Source organism: Eurosta solidaginis, chromosome 1 (assembly GCF_040869045.1).
Source record: "Eurosta solidaginis isolate ZX-2024a chromosome 1, ASM4086904v1, whole genome shotgun sequence".
NCBI classification, from domain to species: domain Eukaryota; kingdom Metazoa; phylum Arthropoda; class Insecta; order Diptera; family Tephritidae; genus Eurosta; species Eurosta solidaginis.
Window position 1 is genome coordinate 178,636,697 of NC_090319.1, and position 10,233 is coordinate 178,646,929.

At 43.8% G+C, this 10,233-nt stretch overlaps 1 pseudogene; it reads right to left on the minus strand.

Moving 5' to 3' along the window:
- Window positions 1-555: 555 nt before the first annotated feature.
- Window positions 556-7,192, minus strand: LOC137238813 (phosphoglucosamine mutase-like; annotated as a pseudogene).
- Between the last annotated feature and the right edge of the window lie 3,041 nt (window positions 7,193-10,233).

Genomic DNA, 10,233 nt, shown 5'->3' on the forward strand with positions numbered 1-10,233 from the left:
ACAGAACAGTTAGAAAAGAGATGAAAACAAATGCCCCAGCGGGTTAGGGGGCTAACGATGCAACCGCGGTCGGTATGCCTGCCGAAAGGGGCGACTAAACTACCAAATTGATTCAAGGGGTAGCGTAACCCTTTAAAGAGGTTTCCAGCGCTCCTCTAACCCAATGTCAACCTCACCCCTACCAGTGGCGAATTCTGTTTCATTAACAGGCGAGGCTCTGGCGACCCTGAACTCCAAATGGATCTAGGGAGCGGGACAGCGGTATGGCCTAGAAGGTCTCATGTGTTCATACCAAATCGTTCCCGAGATGGTCGGGCTAGTACCTTTATGGTGCGTGTTACCGAAAGGGTACCGTCCTTATCACTACAACAACAACAACAGATGAAAGCAAATGAACGCATCGATTACCATCTACTTATTATTACTAATTAGGGCATATGCATGTAGGCACTTTAAAGGCATGAAAATCGTGAATTTTAATGCTTAAAAACCGTTTCGCCGCAAAGGGCAACACCGGTTCGACATTAGCAGTTAAAGAAGAAATATATATGAGGTCTAGATGTGAGCACTTATTGTCTTGCTAGGATGTATAAGCTCAGGTCCGACACCACCAGCTAATTGTTGTACCAAAATGCATACTTCATAAGCTAAGCTTTCTGTTTCATTCTTTGTAGCGGCTTCAGCATAAACGCGAACAACATCTTCCGTACCAGAGGGTCGCACGAATGCGCGTCCACGTTTATAGTTGGCTACCACCTTGTCGATGCCTTCTTGCAGACCCACAGGTGTTACACAAACGCGTTCCGCATCGGAGTTTTAATCACATTCCGATCGTGAACCTTAATTTTCAATTGTAGATTAGGCATATCCTCGTATGTGGCTCACCACTGTTTGACATCCCAACCTTTATGATTTAGTATCGTCTCAACTAACAGCATATCAGATATTGCGTCACCAACAGTTTCATTGATCAGATCTATTATCTGCAATAACATGTTAGCATGAGCATTCGTTTCCGACGCCGCTTTTATCAAACTTTTGGCATTGTCGCTGAAAATAACAGTACCATGGCCATTGGCCTCAAAATACACACCACCATCGTATTGTAACGCTTTATGATGTAAATGCTTTACGCCAGTAGGTACCCATGCCACCGGCACTTTCAACGTATCGGTAATATAATGAGTGGAGCCACCATCAGCGTATGCTGTTTGCACCAAACCCATACTTAAAGCAATACCACAGCCTTTCACTATATCAATAAGATAATCTGCCACTAAGGTAGCTACACGATCGCCACCCAATAACCGAAATTTATCTGCATCATCAGTGAAAAAGTACAAAACTCGATCAGCACCACCATCCACGCTCACAAAACGAGTATATGGCTCCACAGTTGGCATACCTGTGGGAGCCATTTGCTTTACTTTAACGTAATCAGCGCCACAATTCTCATTGATCTTGCCATCACCTTTATTGATGACATCCACCTTTGTGCACTTCCCCATTGACAATGATTTGGACACCCTTTCAGTGTACCTGCAATGAAATAAAAAGAGTACCTGAAATGAAATAAAAGAATAAAAGATTAGTAAATTTATAAAATTATAAAAAAGGGAACGATACTGGCATACTTATACTTACCCATTACAAGTTTTTTTCATAGTAAAAATTCATTCAAAATGTATCTATACTCATTTCCATGAATGAATGTCATTTTGAATGAACGAAATCAGGTTGCCACCCGATGACATTTGCTTTTTTCGGTTCTTACGCAGTAAGCACATTGCGCGCGATCCAAAGAGTATTACAACTCGGATCCGCGGGATCCAACAAATTCGAGTGTTAATGACCGAACAAAAAAAATCAACTAACGAAAACCCTGAAGATACAGCCTGGTTTCACTGAAAACACACGCGCCAGGTTGTATTTCGATAGTTTTCCTGACATTCGGCCGTCTTTTTGCTTCTTTCTTTTTTTTGAGAAAAGTTTTTAGTTTGAAAATTTGGGCATAAAAACACAATCAAAATCAGCCTGCTTGAAAAAAAGGGGGGTTAACCACTCGAGACCGAAATAATTTTCGCGGTTTATCTGTGCATGATTTTGTTTGTTTTTTACATTTTAAACATGTCACACTCAATAGTGGTCTCGCTTTCATGACAGAAATTGCTTTGTTTGTGTATTGAAGTTTCGACAGACTTTCGTCAGTCCCTTTTTTGCTTGAAATCCCAGCAGGAATAAAGTAGTGTCATCTATGCTTTCGATGTTACAAACAAGGGAGAAATTAAACTTTTTAGAACAGACTTTAAATTTAATGTCGCGTCAGGACTCAGACGCAAGCTGTCCCTAAATACTCTCATGACATGACCATTATGTATCAATACATTGCAATGGGCAGCACCGCACAGCGGTCTCATTCCAACGATTGGAAGAGTGAACAGCTGACAGCTCTACAAATTGCCACACTCGTTAGTGTAGGCTATTCCCGCCAGGGTTGTGTTGGAATCAACAAACACACCACAATTTGTGATTCTCACACAACATGGCCCAAATCAACACAAAGAGTGTTCCCAGACAGCGAGTAAAGGCCTCTTTACATTTGTCGCACATTTATATGCAAGACGTCATTTGACTAGTCATTTTACAGGGATTCATAGGTTATTCACAGCCACATTTGTATCGGCGTGGGTGAGTTTTGTGACCAAATTTTTGTAGGTCAACTACAAGGAGCCGTGAAAATACACGGGTAACTCGTGATACCATCTGCTACACAAATGTAGCGTATATTACCGCATATTGCCTGTATTAGGCAAACACCAAAAAATGACTGCTTTCAATATCAGAATTTCATTATGATGAGGATATTTACCAAAATTAAAGATACCTTTAGGCGTATCTCAATAAAATTATATTAAATATAACAGTGGTTTCAACCACTACAAACCCATCATTACATCGACAGAATAGCTTAATAAGATTATTCGTTCCACACAACCCTTTATCCCGAGTACGCCAACCACAAGCTCGACCAATTAAGCCTCTACTCTCCGCCCATACGCCACCCAACTCCCTTAAAATGCAAAACAAATAATAACAAGTTCCCGTTCCAGAATGACGGGTTTCTCGGTCAAACGCACCAAGACGGAGCAACGCGTTGACTCCTTCACCGTCTCCTGCCGGTTGTGCCAGAAGAACCACGGCATACGACTATGCCCGCGGTACAGGGGAATGTCGGCAGAAGAACGCCTCCGGGCCGTCCTTATACACCGGCACTGCCTCAATTGCCTATCGCCGTTCCATCGGTTAGAGATATGCCCTAGCAACGACCGTTGCCACCGCTGCCGTGAACCACACCACACTACGCTTCACATGGAGGACGAGCAAGCACGGCCACGCCCGATCCCTTGCGAAGAGCGCGACGACGACGAAAGCGACGAGGTGCTATCGATCAACATCACCGAGGACACACGATCGTGGGCCCAACAGGTGGAAGAGGAGGAGAAGGAGATGGAAGAGTTCACGAGAGGTGCAGCCGCCTTAGCCATCGCCCCAACGGCCAGTGGAGAAGCACGATCCTTCCGACCGCTGCTTCAGCATGAGAAGCAGAAAAGCAATCAGCGACACATGGAACACGGGGATGGCGCGGAGACCCGTCCTTTCCGCCCATCGCACCGCAATGCCAGAGGGCGCCGGGGCGGCGCGGAGCCGCGTCCGTTCCGCTCGACCCGACTCTCTACTGGCAGAGCGGCCCCGTATCAACCACGCAAGGAGGGTACCCCAACCACCCTCGCGCGCCAAACAACAACCCCAGCCGGCTTCAGAAGTGGTCGACTCCGAGATAATTTAGCGGCACCGACTATAACTCGAGCATTGATCGCCATCGAGCCGACAGCCATAGTCCGAATTGAGGCAGGAGGCCGTTTACACCTGGTCCGCGCCCTGTTAGGTGCCTGCGCTCCCACCAGCATCATCGATGCCAATTTGTGCAAGGATCTACACCTGGAGCGTAACAATACCGCACGTCTTTCGAGGTGCACCATCGTTCTTCGAGGAAAGTATGGGGTCGCGGGAAAGATCACGACCCAAGCCACCGTAATAGCAAACTATGCCAGGTTAAACCCCACGGCAAATCTGGACCCGTCGGTAGCGGCCCCATTCCAGTTCATGAAGCTGGCCGATCCGGCGTTTTACCGATCGTCGCCAGTGTTGCTCACTTTGGGCGCCGACGTCTACGCCAATATTATGGTCGGCGGCACACCCGCGTCGACTGTCGGCGGGCTCCTCACCCAAGCCACAATATTCGGCCTCGTCGTGTCCGGAGCCCACCCACTATAAAACCTTAAACTATACCACAAGGTGCATTTTAAACCAAGCAACCCCACGTACTTGAATACTAACGCTTTTCTTTTTCATCCACAGTTCAGCGAGGCTGCATTACTGCGAGTACGGATGTCCGCCGGAGATCGTACTTACGATCCAACGATACATACACATCATAGTTTTAATTTATTTATTTTATCCTGCCTCGGGAAGGTTGCTGGCGTACTCACCAGTTTTTTTCTTTTGCTCTTTCGAGTTGCTCGCCGCAAGGGGGCCGGCATGTTTAGGCCACCAGCCTAAATATTCGCTACCACCCTAATGCACATTTTTTGGCAATATTATTATTTAACGGTAACGTCCCACCCCTGCCGAGCGCTAACTTCAAAGGGGAAAAACTCGACGAAAGTTAGCTATCGGCAGGTGGTGCGGACCTTTTTCGTTTTTAAAGCTTTCTTTCTATTTTGGAACGTCAAAGAGCCAGCAGCTAGCCCCAGGTGAGTAAGATAAAAAACCAACCATTTCATACAGTGCGAGTGTCAGTAAGTTAAGATTTGCATATAATTAATGTTACAAATCTGAATTGCTATTGAATTTATTTTGTACAATTTTGGCTCCTAGCCATTGTCACATAACGTTTAATTCTCAATTTGCCTTTTTTTGCAATTCATTCGCATGAATTTGAATGTGCCAAGTGCATATTGTACGCGGTAATAAGTTGTATCTTGAAGTGTGCGCAAATAATTATTTTCATCCTTGTGCCTTAAATTAATTCCCATCTTTAAATTCCGTGAATTAATATTGCAAGTAATTATTTGTGCATAGGGAAGCGTGCGTCTAATTAATTCCTTCTTTACCCAATACTTGAGTTGGAATTGATTAGGCCCCTTCATTACATACCGCGAGTGTACTCTTGCACACCTTTTGTGTTTTGAACTTTCACCTTAGCGAACCTTTGATAATTAATAACCACATCTTCTTTACATAGTGAATAAATTGTTATTGTTTTGATACTAATTCGGTGTTTTATTTCTTTTATTTGCAACGCACACGCCCGACTTCCCCGGGTCCACTGCCCCGCAAAACAAACTGAATTTACTTGTCTTGGTATTGCTTCCCGGGCTTTACCCACAAGTTTGGATTTTAAAAACGCTATAAAAGTATCAGTTAAATCTGCAGTAGCGAATTGTTCAAGTAAATCAATTTCGTCTATAAAAGTTTCAAGTGCTAGAGGATTACCACTGTAATTTTCTCTAATAGAATTAGCACATGTGTTAATGAAAATTCTCTTCTCCTCAGGTGCTGCCATGAATTGATCGTTAAGATCTGAAGATGAATTAGAAGGTGTGTAGTAGAGAACTATTGTATTTGGGGTTCTTCAGTCAATATTTTATTTAACACAATAAATACAATTTAAACTCAACTTATGTATTTACATAAAAATGTGTATTGAAAAATATTCCGCACTTCGCTGTTGTTGATGGTTATGTGTCAACTGTTATGTTTGATGAATCGAAAAAAGAGCCAAAGCTAAGCACACACGTACATAGGTATGTATGCTGCCTACTTGCACATTCGCTCCGAAGTATTGGAAGGCAACAGTTAAATCATATGATTACTTAGTGGTTTTCGTTTTGTCATGCACAGTGGCGTAGTGCAAATTCATACTGGTGGGTACGTGGGATGACCTAATTAAATGCAAACCTTGTTGCGGATTGTACATGCGGCGAATGGGGTGGATTGAAGTGCCAGCTGATTTTTTGCTCAGCAGGTTTTGGAATAATTTCGCGTTCGACCTCTTCTCTTAACCGTTGATGGCTCACCTTTAAAATTGCGTCCGCTCCCATAAAATTAGTCCACAATCGCTGTATAAATCACTGCAGAGCCCACGGCGGCCGACAAAACGCTGTAAAGCCCACAAGAAATGTTCAGTTGTCATTCCTGTAACGGCTTCCAAATTAACTGCTTTGGTTGCTAGACATATAAATATTGTTATATATCCTTTGTGCTTGCGATATCTGGATGCCTTAATTTCAACGGCTCCTGTGTAGTCCACACCTGTTGCGATAAAGGGTCGGCGAGGAGGGTTGATACGCTGTGTAGGTAAATCACCCATCAATTGTGTAGTGGGCCTGGGCTTGTTGCAGAAGCATCGGATGCAGTGCCGAAGATGGTTCTGTACGGTTTTCCGTGCGTAGATGATCCAAAATTGATGTCGAATATAAGAAAGAGGGAGATGTGCTGCGCCATGCAAAGTGAGGTGATAAGCATGGTCGATTAAAATCTTCCTAAAGTGGTGATTACTCGGCAAAATTATAGGATGCATTTGACGATACGGTAACACTGAGTCCTTTAGGCGACCTCGTACTCTCAAAATATTATAGTCATCTAAAAATGGCGTCAAACTGACCAATTTACTCTTATTCGGTAGCTGCTCTTTCTTCCGAATCAGCCTGACCTTGCTTTCAAAAGCTTCCATTTGTACAATTTTGACAATAGCGAATAGACTCAATTGCATCTCGGTAGAAGTAAGCGGTCCGAATATTGCTTGCATGCCATACCTTGATTTCGCCTTCAGATTGTGTATAAACCGACCCAAACAGGCTGTTATGCGTACAAGCTTGGTATACGAGGAATATCTGCCTAGAAATGAACTTTCTGTAATAGTCGCATGTACATTCACCTTAAGTTCCCTTTCCTCGGTAGCTGTTCGATCTATGTTGGCTTCACTAACACTACCTTGTATCCAGGTGGTTTTGGGCTCTTTTAACCAAAGAAGTCCATTCCACCATAACTGCATATCTGCAAGTTGTTTCGGAGTGAGACCACGAGTTGCAAAATCTGCCGGGTTATCATTGGTACGTACATGATTCATTGATTTGATGTAGTAATAGACAAAATTTTGCTTACGCGATTTTGATCATAAGTGTTCCACTTGTTAATATCACCCTGGATCCAATACAGTACTATCATAGCATCTGTCCAATATAAAATAGGAATTTTGGTTTGTATACCATTCAGGCTTCTTCGCCCCACAGAGTTCAACTCGTGGAATGGTAATTACAAATGTTGGGGTGACCTTGGTTTTGGCCGCAATCATATAGGTGTGAATATCACCGGTGTGCAAGTGAACACGAAGATACACCGAAGCGGCGTAAGCTGACGTGGAACCGTCACAAAAAGTATGTAGTTCCATGGATTAAACGTGGTGAGATGAAAAGCAAACCCAACGTGGAATGGATATGGTGTTCACTTGCAGCAATTCGGAGATGAACTTTTGCCGAACCATACCGATATTAGATGGCAACTCCTCATCCCAGTGTAAAGCGGTGATCTGACGGTCTTCACGTTGTATCTTCATTGCCCATATCTCTTTCAAAATTATCTTGGCTGCAACTGTTACAGGACTTAAAAACCCTAAGGGGTCGAACAGACGAGCGATGGTGGACAACACTGAACGTTTCATCATTGAGGGGATAATTGCGAAATTTATGGAGAAGGTGAAAGAGTCGCGATTGGGTTGCCAATATAAGCCGAGTGTTTTTACAGCTGCGTTGTCGTTGAGCGGTAGCGAAGCACCAGATGTTTGGTGTTCAGCTGGTATAGATTGCAACAGCTCGGCCGAATTGCTTGCCCACTTTCTAAGCTCCATGCCACCTGATCGTAAGGCTGAAATCAACTGATCACGCATAAGTGTCGCCGTTTCAATAGAGTCGCTTCCGCTGAGGACATCATCCACATAAATGTCATTATGTAAAATATTTTCGGCGAGAGGAAAGCGGTCCCTTTCATCCAGTGCAAGTTGATGTAGTACTCGAATTGCAGTAAAGGGCGCTGATGCTGTGCCAAACGTGATTGTGGTTAGGAAATACTCCTGAACCTGTCCATTTTTATTTCGCCACAGAATTCGTTTGTATTGATAATCGTCGGGATGCATGTCGATGCATCGATATATTTTTTTTATATCGGCTAGGAAAACGTACTTATGCATTCGCCACCTTAAAATTAGGGCTGGAAGATCGTTCTGTAATGCCATACCTGTGCAAAGTAGATCGTTCAGCGATCGGCCGTTCGACGTTTTTGAGGAGGCGTCGTAAACGATTCGCACCTTTGTTGTAAGACTCTCGGTTTTAACTACCGCATGGTGCGATAAGGCGCATGAAGTTACAGTAGGTTTGTTGGTTATAGTATAGGTATGATGCTGCTCCTCGCTTGTGAGTGCTGGTACTATTTGGTTTAATATGAAGTAGCTTTCTATGTCTTCGAAGTATTGATTTCGTAGATTGCTTTCACGTTGCAAACGACGTTCGAGATGGTAAAATCTATTCAATGCAATTTGCTTTGATTTACCTAACGTTTGGTTGGAATCAAATAACGATTTTAACGGTAACCTTACTAAGTATTTGCCATTTCCCTGTCTAGTATGCGTGCTACGAAAGAACTCTTCACACCACTGATCTTGTCGGCGCCGATAATAATATCAATCCTTTTTGGTTGGTAGTACTGGGGGTCGACGAGTGGAAGTTTGGTTACATGCTCTAAGTGTGGAGGAACAATGGCTCTGCTTGGCAAATGTGCTGCAAGATGCCTTAATACAAACGCGGAGTCAATGCGAGCAGCGAAATTCATGTCCGAGAACGATCGTATAGTACAACTAACGATAGATTTGGTGTGGTTAGATCCAATCGACCCTACTCCACATATTTCAGCAGAGGTAGGGATTTTTTTGAGACCTAAAGTTTGAACTATGTTTTCCGAGATAATGGTTCCCTCGGACCCCTGATCGATGAGGGCGCTAGCTGGTGCGGATTGGTTGGTGGCGTCGTTGCTTAGTGACACCAAAGCTGTAGCAAGGATTACATGTCGAGGTTGACGTATGGTCGGACGGGCCACATTGCAATGCGAGTAATCTGCTGCTACGTAAGCATGTGCGTTCAGAAGACGCGGTGAAGTATCGGAGACATTCGAGGAGGACGCTGCGATGCGAGGAAAAGATGTTGGATGTGTTGGGTTGTAACCCGTGGGGTGTGCTGCTCCGTCAGTAGAAAACTGATATGGATTAAAATTTGTAGTTGCTATAGAAGGTTGTGGGTTGCAAGGAAAGTGTAGTAGCGTATGATGACGCTTACCGCATTGTAAACAGTTCTTGCTGCTGGAGCACTGTCCGCATGAATGAGATTTGCTGAGGCAATTAAGACATAGTTTGATTTTGTCAACTATTGCCTTTCTTTCATAGCAGTCTTTAGAAAGGAATGTTGGACAACGTCTTATAATATGCGTTTCACCGCAAACCCCACAATTGTCTTGTTGAGGCGTACTCCTCTTCTCGGAAGCATGATAACTCTTTACCTTATGACTGGAAGGTGATGATTGCTTAGGTGGTTGCATATTAGAATGGTTTTGCGAAGTGAGGTTTTTCGATGATAGAGGAGAGAATATTGCATTCGATGCGATATCGTGGTTTTCGATGGCGTCTATAACGAAAAGCCGTGTTGTGAGATAATCTTCCAAATCAGAAAAGGTGGGAACATCCGTTTTATTGTCGAGATGGCGCTCCCATGCTTGATGCGTATCGAATGGTAGCTTAGTGGCTAAATAATGAGCGATCCAATGATCGCACTCCGAAATTGGTAGTTTAAGACGCTTGAATTCGTTAATACAAAGATTGGCCACATTCAGCATTGATTTTACTTCGTCGGATCTCTCTTTAGTGCGAGCCGACAGCTTGTAGAGGGTGTTCATGTGGTGAGAAAATATTATACGTGGGTTATTATACCTTTTTAGCAGCATCTCCCATGCCGTAGTATAATTAGCTTCAGTGAGTAACATTTGATGAATATCCACGTGCCTGTCCGCTGGAAGCCCTTGCTTCAAGTAGTGAAATTTCTGTATAGGACTGAGCTCAACATTGAGATG